Here is a 9,054-nt window from a genome sequence, read left to right on the forward strand (position 1 = left end):
GCACAACACCACATATTGACATTTCATTTGGTTAGCAATTTATTACATGAGAAAATTTTGATAAAGGAAAACTGTCCGTCTGGAATGATATATTTCAGCCAGTCTCTGTTAACCATCAGCATGAACCATAGTTCTTATTTTCACTACAGGTATCATAGCACAAGTCAAATGTCTGGAAAGCCTTTTCACCAACAATGATTGAATCTAACTCATGCAGTTTATTCTTTACAGGTTTGTATTAACTGAGGTTTCTGTTATAGATAGTTCTAAGCATAAAATAATCAATATAAATATAAAAATAGAAATGACATGCAAATATAATATTTGAAAAAATATTTGGTGATTGAAATTTGAATGCCAAGCCCATGCTTCATTTTACATAGAACAATAAAAACCTGTTCTTAAAAATATAGTTTAGTAGAACCATCATTTTACCCATCAAGTGAAAGATAAGATACACATATTCAAATGAAAATGGGTATTTCTCTCTCAATCTCATAAGGTACAGAAATTACTAATATAGAACATTTAGGACAAATTTATTATCAAACTTAATTTAAATAGTAAAGCTATTTTGTAAGGATCTGCAGACACAATTATTATATTTTTATTTCTGTCCTTAGTAGCTTAGCTCTATAATGCTAACAGGGAAGTACAAACATGTATACTCCTAGTACTGTGAGACAATTCATCGATTTTCATAGAAACCATGGTCATTATTCACAAATGATCGAGGTAATACTAACAGAGAAACTCAAGCTGTGTTATGGTCAATTATTAGTCACTTGAAGTTATGGATTCAAGGTATGTGCAACAGATTATAGTATGCCAATACACTCAAAGTAAAATCTCCCAGCTGTCCAAGAGATGAATTTGTGTTAGAGGTACAGAGGGCAAGAGATGAAAACAGCCACTGAACCATTGTTTTAAAACAATATTCACCTACAAAATAACAGATCCATCAAATGCTAATGGATAGCCATGATCCTATTTCAGTGACGCCTAAGCAGCAGTATTGGCAAATTTCATAACTGTATATGAACATCAAGAGAATAGCTTTCAAAATCTTAAAGGTTTATGGCTTAGACTAAACCATACCGAGAACTAAAAAATGTAAATAGTAGAGTAAATTCAATATTTCTGTTTTATTTTAAAAAACACAATATACTTAAATTAACTGTTACACTATGTGGATTTAATTAGTTTCAGGCTTTAACTCCTTAACATCATTGTTGATTGACACCATAGGCTTCTGATAGCTGCTGGGTTGGCTGTGTTCATGAGCACCATTATTTACTATTAAACACATTCTACTGTTTAGCCAAAATAAGCATAAATTAATATTACTAAAAGAACACTGAACCCTTCATATGTACTATTGGCCTATTATTTGTGTAACAAAGGCTTCAGTTCTGAATATTCTAGATCATATCTTATTTTTTAGGTAATAAGCGACATTGAACACCACACTAAAATGCAATATGAAATTACTATTCCATTCACAGAGGCATACTGTGAACTTGCATCAGGGAAACTCTAGAAGTTATTCATAAAATGCTGTCCCTTGTTTTACAGTGAAGCAGTTCATATAAGTGTCAAGATCATTCTTAGTATAAAGCTGTATGAAGATATTCAAAATCTCCTAACACTGATAAAAATAGTTTGTTAAAATACACCACACACAGCAAGGTAGTAATATGTAAATTATGACCAACTCTGCCCCATTACAGTAGGAGAGACTAATTCTCACCGAAGACTACATGCTTACTAAAAATGGTCTGACATAAAGTTCTTTCATTCAATTACCTAGAAGTTGGAATTATCAAAGATTTATTTTGATTTTTTGTCTATTTTCCTCCAGGGAAGAAAATATATCATTTTTTTGGTTTGTTTATTTTCCTATCTATGAGAGTTTTAGTATAAAGAAAGCAAATTGGTGAATTATTTCCTCATGCATCATGAGTATTTATACAGTGTTTCTTCAACTTATATTTGAGTCATGATTGTTTAGCTAAATATTTCAGAATTAAAATGGTATTTACTTTATGTTTTATTCAAAGACCCTCAATGCATAGTTTTCCTATGACATGTAATCTTTAGACACTGAACATGGTGTCTACTATATTCCTCTGTCATGGTGTAATTCTTGACACTATGTAAACACCTCACTTTTTTCTCTCAAAAGATTTGGCTTCTATTAGACAGTAAATGTAATTCTTTTAATTTAACATTCATTCTGCAGTCACTGGTTGGTGTTTTTAACAGAATAGATCACATTTCTTTTTACCTATATTTTCTTTATAATTTTCAATATTGCTCTAAGAAAAAAAATAATCCCATACTAAAGGTAGTTTTGTGTTTACAAATCATTAGAGTTGATTATCGGAAAGTAGATTTTTTTAGTTTAAGATAAGCCTTTACTATTTTGTTGGAAATTTTTTAATTCTTCAAAAGAAATATTATTCTAGTTCAATCTATTTTTCTTTCCCTTATTCCTGGAATCAACCATTTTCTGCCAGTTATTTAGAAGCTAAGCATTTTGTGTTGTGAATGCTATTGCATAGTGTAGGTTTAGAGTACAGAAACATAAAAGTGAGGAGGAAAGAAGAAAAAGCAGAAGGATGTTCTCTTATGGTGTGGATATCAAAGCATATTATGCTTACCTTATGATTTTGTTCAAACATACATGATATAAGCAAATGATACAAACATTTGAAATTTTAATAGAATTAAAAAATCTAAATCAACTTTCAGCAAATAATATATTGACTTTATATAAAGCTTAAGCTACACAACAAATGTCAACGGGTAAAACCTAATATCACCTGTGATTTTTAAAAAGTACTACAATGTAATATTAAACCGAAGAGGAAGGAATGGAAAAAGCAAAGCAACCATTAAAACATGGACCACACAAGGTCGTGTGTAAACTTCTCATGTCTCTTAGGGAAACATCCAGTGGCAGAAAGCTGACATAATGAAAAACCAAAATTAAAAGAGGAAGAAAAGAATTTGGAGTTTACAAGAACAGTTTTGTAGGTTACAAAGGACTTAAGGACAACAACACAGTGTAAGTTTTTGGCATTACTGCGAACACTGAGGTGAAGACATCATCTTTAGAAAGACGTTAATAGAAGCTCGGTCTTGACTTCTTTTTCTGTCTTTTTCAGATCTCCCTTTGTCACTTTGTTAACTATTCCACATTACCAGGTTTGATCGAAAAAGCAAAAGCAAACAAACAAAAACCAAAAAACCAAAAAAAAAAAAAAAAAACCAAAAAAAAAAACCAAAACAAAACTAAAAACAAAAAAAACCCATAGGTTTTACCCTTCTCAATTTATTAAGATTATTTTGCCTTTTAAATGAAAAATACAGTATTTTTTCAAATAGGCCAAGGATCTATTTCTACTCAATAAATTTCAGGAGATTGATTGCTTGACATACAAATATGTATGCATTAATACCTCATTTTGTTGAGTTTTATATATTGGGAGATAATTCTATGCCATCCTAACCTTGTTAATCTCACTAAACCTTGTGTTTCTTTACCACCAATGGGTACTTTGCCACTCTGCACAACAATCCTCTCTCTATCATTAACAGTGTCTTTGAATGTTCTCTTTACTTTTGGCTTTTATTAAGAACTGGTCCTGAGGATATCGCCTGCTGGGACATTATCAAAGGCAGCTGGTTTAATCTCAGAGCCTGGAGGAACCTGACTGATAGGGATCATATGTTTTCTGGGTAGCTCACTGTTGCTTTTAAATCCATCTACTCTAGAGTCAGATACATGCTCTTGGTTATTTATGCTGTTCTCTGATGAGACTGCACTAGAAATACATTTTTTTCAGAAGTGATACTTGATGCTTTTCACTTAGACTAATAGTTCCTGTCGTACCTTTGTTATTGCAAGTAACTTTATGATTTACTGACATCCCAGATTGCCAAGGTTCATCTACCTCATTCTACACTAAAACACTTCTTTGCCAACATTATAGCATTCTCTGCCAATATCATTCATGCTGACCTCCACATTTAACTTTCTTCCCAGAAATGATTTCATGCTTTATTCTTTAGAGAGAATCGATTGCAAATATCCTCTGCTGATCCTTGCTCCTAACCATAGTTTTTAATTGCTGAACACAAATCACAGAAAAGGCAGCTATTCTTTCTCTCAGAGATGCAGGTAAGGAATTGAGACTTTTAAAGGATTAAAAAAAGGTAAACAAAAAGGAGTGCAAATATTTTTTTACTGTTTACTGTTAAAGTTTTGAAAATGTACCTCCAACAAATATTTGGAACTCCTTGCCCATCACAGTTAAAGTTCTTACACAGTTCTTACTCATAGTGTTTTTTCTTAAATCATTTTTTTTCCTTTATCCAAACAAAATTTCTAACCTGGCAGGAATCTGGTGGCTTTGAAAGAAAATATCATTACTAACATTACTCCAGAAGTCAAGGAGACAACGGGATTGGACAGAGAAACCAATTGACACTAAAATTTCCCATGGGTTTTCTTTTAAAGCTATTTAAGATGAGAGTCAGAAGATTTTCTTCCTTATACAATTGGTGGATAAATAATACAATTTTCAGAATTTTATAGTAATGCTCTATATTAGTAACCATGAATGCCCATCTATGCCTTGAAATAGCAAAATGCTCTCAAAATTAGGTATAATCAATGAAAAGACACCAGTATGGAAATACAGAGCTGGGAACATATTCAGCTTTCTTAGGAACTCACAAGTGAATATTTATACATTTAGTAATCATTCCAAGAATTATTTTACTTATTTGTATATTTGTTTGTTTGTTGTTGAAAAGGGGACATTGACTTGTGTGATTATCATGGTCTTGGCCAGAATGACTTTCTATGATTCTCTCTGCAAGGAAAAATTCTACATATATCAAAGCAATATGAACTGGAATTTTGGATAACAGAGAAAATAATGACTTGAAATATTTCTTTTTGTTTGTTTGTTGGTTGGTTGGTTGGTTTTTTTTTCAACACAGGGTTTCTCTGTATAGCCCTGACTGTCCTGGAACTCACTTTGTAGACCAGGCTGACCTTGAACTCAGAAATCTGCCTGCCTCTGCCTCCCAAGTGCTGGGATTAAAGGCATGCACCACTACCACTTTGCAAAATGAAATATTTCTATCATGAGTGAATATAGGCAAATTTATTCTGTAACATGGCTGCTCTTGCAAAAAACACATCCAAAGATCTTTTAGTTCTATATGATCTGGCTGGAATTCAGACACTTTCTAGATAACAGTAAGATCTGTTTGATATATAGACAAGCCCTTACTACACACCTTTAATCTTTAGTAATGAAGGTTAGTTTGTAGAAGGAAGCATCTATGTTTAAAAGTGGCTTCTAATAGAGGGGCAGAAAAAGTATTAACCTTAGTCAAGGAAGGCAGAGGAGCTCACAAGTCCCTATACTTGACCTCTCAGTTATGGGACTAATACACTTTGGCAATGCAAAAATTACTCATATTAGATCTGCCCTCTGCTGAGCCTACTAGGCTTCGATGGATAGTTTCTCAGCCATGGTCAGAGAGGTAGCCTAGTTACTCATGGCGGATCTCAAGACAAAACACCTAGATATGGATGTCAAAGAAGGATCTCAAGACAAAACACCTAGATATGGATGTCAAAGAAGGATCTCAAGACAAAACACCTAGATATGAATGGAAATGAAGGATCTTTGGAGGGCGGTTGAGGTTGAAAAGAAATAATAGGGATATTAAAATTTCGATTTAAAAATTCTATTAATACATTACTGAAAGGAAATATAATTGGACTGATTTAGAAACTTAGACTCAGAATGGGGGTTTTTGTGGGGGAGCTCTCTATTTCTATTCCTGGCCTACGTAGCCAAAATGAATGACGATAAAGATAATGTATCTCAGAGGGACAGAAATTAAAGGGATGAGAGAAAATAGGGAAAATATTTTGTAGGATTAAGCCAAATCTCTATGGTTCTTTTGTCTAAATCACATACAGTTTCTATATCTTAGTGGTTGCACTTGAAAATTATGAACAACCAGAGAATACTACTCAAAACATTAATGAATAGTTGAATAATTTGATATGAAAGTACTTATAACACTGTATATATGAAGTAAACCTTAGCTATTATGTAGTTATTTAGCTTAAACTGCTGATAAATACATACACAATTTATGTATATTAACATAGAAATTTAAAATGCAAAATAGAAATTAAAGTAAGAGAAAATAATGCAAACCAAGAAATTACATCTTTTTTTTTTTTTTCTCCTTTTAGGAGGATTGCATACAGGGCAGCGGGGGATCCATGTTGGCATGACCATATGTACTTTCTACTTGTACTTTATGTATGGTAGTGTACTTTCACATGTGTGAATGTGCTTGAGGAGGCCGAAGGTGATGTTGGAGAATCTTCTTTGATCACCTTTACTTCTTTTTCCTTAAAGGAGAGTCTCTCAATCAAACCCAGAGTTCTTAGAGATGACTGGTGTCAGCTTTCCTAGAATGGAGTTACGGTAGACTCAGTGTATCTGCATGGAGTTTATGTTGGTTTTGGGCATTAGAATCTGGTCCTCTTGTCTGTGGTGCGAGCAAATTAACTCCTTTCCATTCTTCCAGACAAAACTGAAGGTTAAATGTAGATACTCTGTTGATATATTGAATGCTGCCAGGATAATTAAACAAGAATGTGCAGCACAGGCATCCTTATGAGTTTCTTTAACTATAAAAGGGTGTGCATTTCATATTAACTGTCTAGTTTTGTTTCTTTTTAATTTATGGATGTTTCTACAAAGTATAACCTACAAAATAATAAATTTAGAAATACTGTAGTTCAGGCATTTATTTATAAAATATTCAGAAAATCAAAAGAACCAGAAAGACTCTTCTAAATCAGCTTAAGTAATTTGCTCATTAATTTAACACTGCAATCTATTCAATTATTCGTGTTGATGAGAACTACACTCGGTTCCATGATAATGATCAATGTCAAGATATATTTTTAGAAATCTCACTCATCTTTTAGGATTTAAGCAGACTTAGAACAAAAGAGATTAAATTTTCAATTGGGAATAATTAAATTGCTGCGTCTATTATAGAAAGTTTGGTCTTAGAGGAAAATCTGTAATTGACTTTATGTACCCTTTTAAAGTTAACCAGTGACATTTCCAAAATTATATTTGAGGGATTAAGAGACAAAAATATAATAAACAGGCTTATTTTACAAAGCCCTTGGTGGTAACATTACAGAACAAATAAAGGAATGTTTGCTCTGTTGTAAACAGAATGCTGAAGAAATCACCAACTCTTGCAGATTCTTATTAGTATTAAGACCTCTTTAAATTCTAAGGGAAAAAGACTATGATCTGCACTTATTTCCTCTTGACTTTAAATATAAACTTTTTAATTAGTGCAAACTCTAGGAACTGTGCTAATTAATCAGATAAAAGAGACCACATTTAGATCATCAATCACCTTTAAATTGGGCCCTCAATTAATTAAATCAGTTACTATGGCACTGAAACTGTGGACATGTTCAATAAAGCCACTCCTTGGAGTAAGACATTTTAGGGAAGTAAATTATTCTCTAGCCCATTAAGAGAGGGTTCTATAAGCTAATCTGAAAATTTTTAGCTACTTACCTGATGTCTCCATCTTTTCACCTGGTGTTCATCATGAACATTTCCATAATAAAAGATGGTTTTGTTCTTTTCTACAAACCACTTTGTAAACTGAAATAGTTATATATCAGTAAATAAAGGTGAAATAAGCCTAACTTGAGGAGAGTTTAACATAAAAATAGATGTAGTTTTGCTTTGTCTTGTTTAGTTATATTTTATCTTTGTATGCATTTGTTCACAATCTGTTTGGGTTTAGAGGACAGCTAACAAAATAAATGGAAAGTTAACAAATTGGTTGTGGACATAAAACAAAAGCAAAGTTGTTTCCTTAGACTCTCTCTTTAACTCAGTTTGTGTGGGCTTAATAACACCTTAAATTTTTTTTAACTCACAAGAAAACACATCTTTAATGAATAGAACTTGAAATAAAAATGTGATTACTTTGTGTCTGATATTTCAGCTAATCTACCAAGAGGGTTAAAAGTATTCTATCAACAAAATCATATTTCCACTTAAAGATATTAGTATTTTTCTAGGTTTTCCTAAACGAGCATAGTGTCATCATCAGGAAAGGATGAAGAGATTAATTCTAGTACCTAATTCTCAATTTGCTTGATTTTCTCTGCAAACTAGGGCCTGGGCTGCCTGAGAGAGAAACATTATTTTAAGATTAAGCAGACAAATGGAGACTCTTACATTAAAACAGAGTTGCTAGACTTAGCAAGATAAAATGCTTTCCTTGGTAGTTCAAATTCTCCTTTTCCACTTCTGAGTTTTGGAGCAATGTTGCTTCCAAATTTCTACTGTATCTCTCATCTACCTGTTGAATGGAGTTGATCCTGGTGAAAAGGTAAAATTATCTCTCACATACATCACATAAAAACTAACGTGGAATATTGTTTGTAATAGTTGGGTATTTTAACTATTAAAAGTTTCAGTTGATTCATTTAATTTAGCTGACACTTACAATTGAATAATTCCAAGGCTACTGCTATCTACTTGTGGCAACACAGACTAGCCCAAGACTTTCTCAGAGGCACTGATAAAAAGAGACAAGAGAATCTAAGTTCTGGTACTTGTCCAGGAGAGGACTTGGCAAGGTCACTATGAGGCTTGAGCCAGTGGCTTATAGGAGTCAAGGTCAGGCTGTGTCTGTAATATCTCATGTTTTTTTTTTTGCCAATTGACTTAGCTCTCTGTTGACCTTGGCTGTTTTTCCCACTGAAAATTGTGTATGTGATGCTGCAGTACTTTTTATAAGGTTGCTTAGCGTACATTGTCAGCTTATTTGAGATGTCCTCATCCCATCTATTACACTCCCTTCCTCCCTCCATCCCTTTCTCCCTCCTCCTTCCCTCCTTCCCTCCCTCCCTCCCTCCCTCCCTCCCTCCCTCCCTTCCTTCCTTCCTTCCTTCCTTCC

Source organism: Mus pahari, chromosome 8, assembly GCF_900095145.1.
Source record: "Mus pahari chromosome 8, PAHARI_EIJ_v1.1, whole genome shotgun sequence".
Classification (NCBI taxonomy): Eukaryota; Metazoa; Chordata; class Mammalia; order Rodentia; family Muridae; genus Mus; species Mus pahari.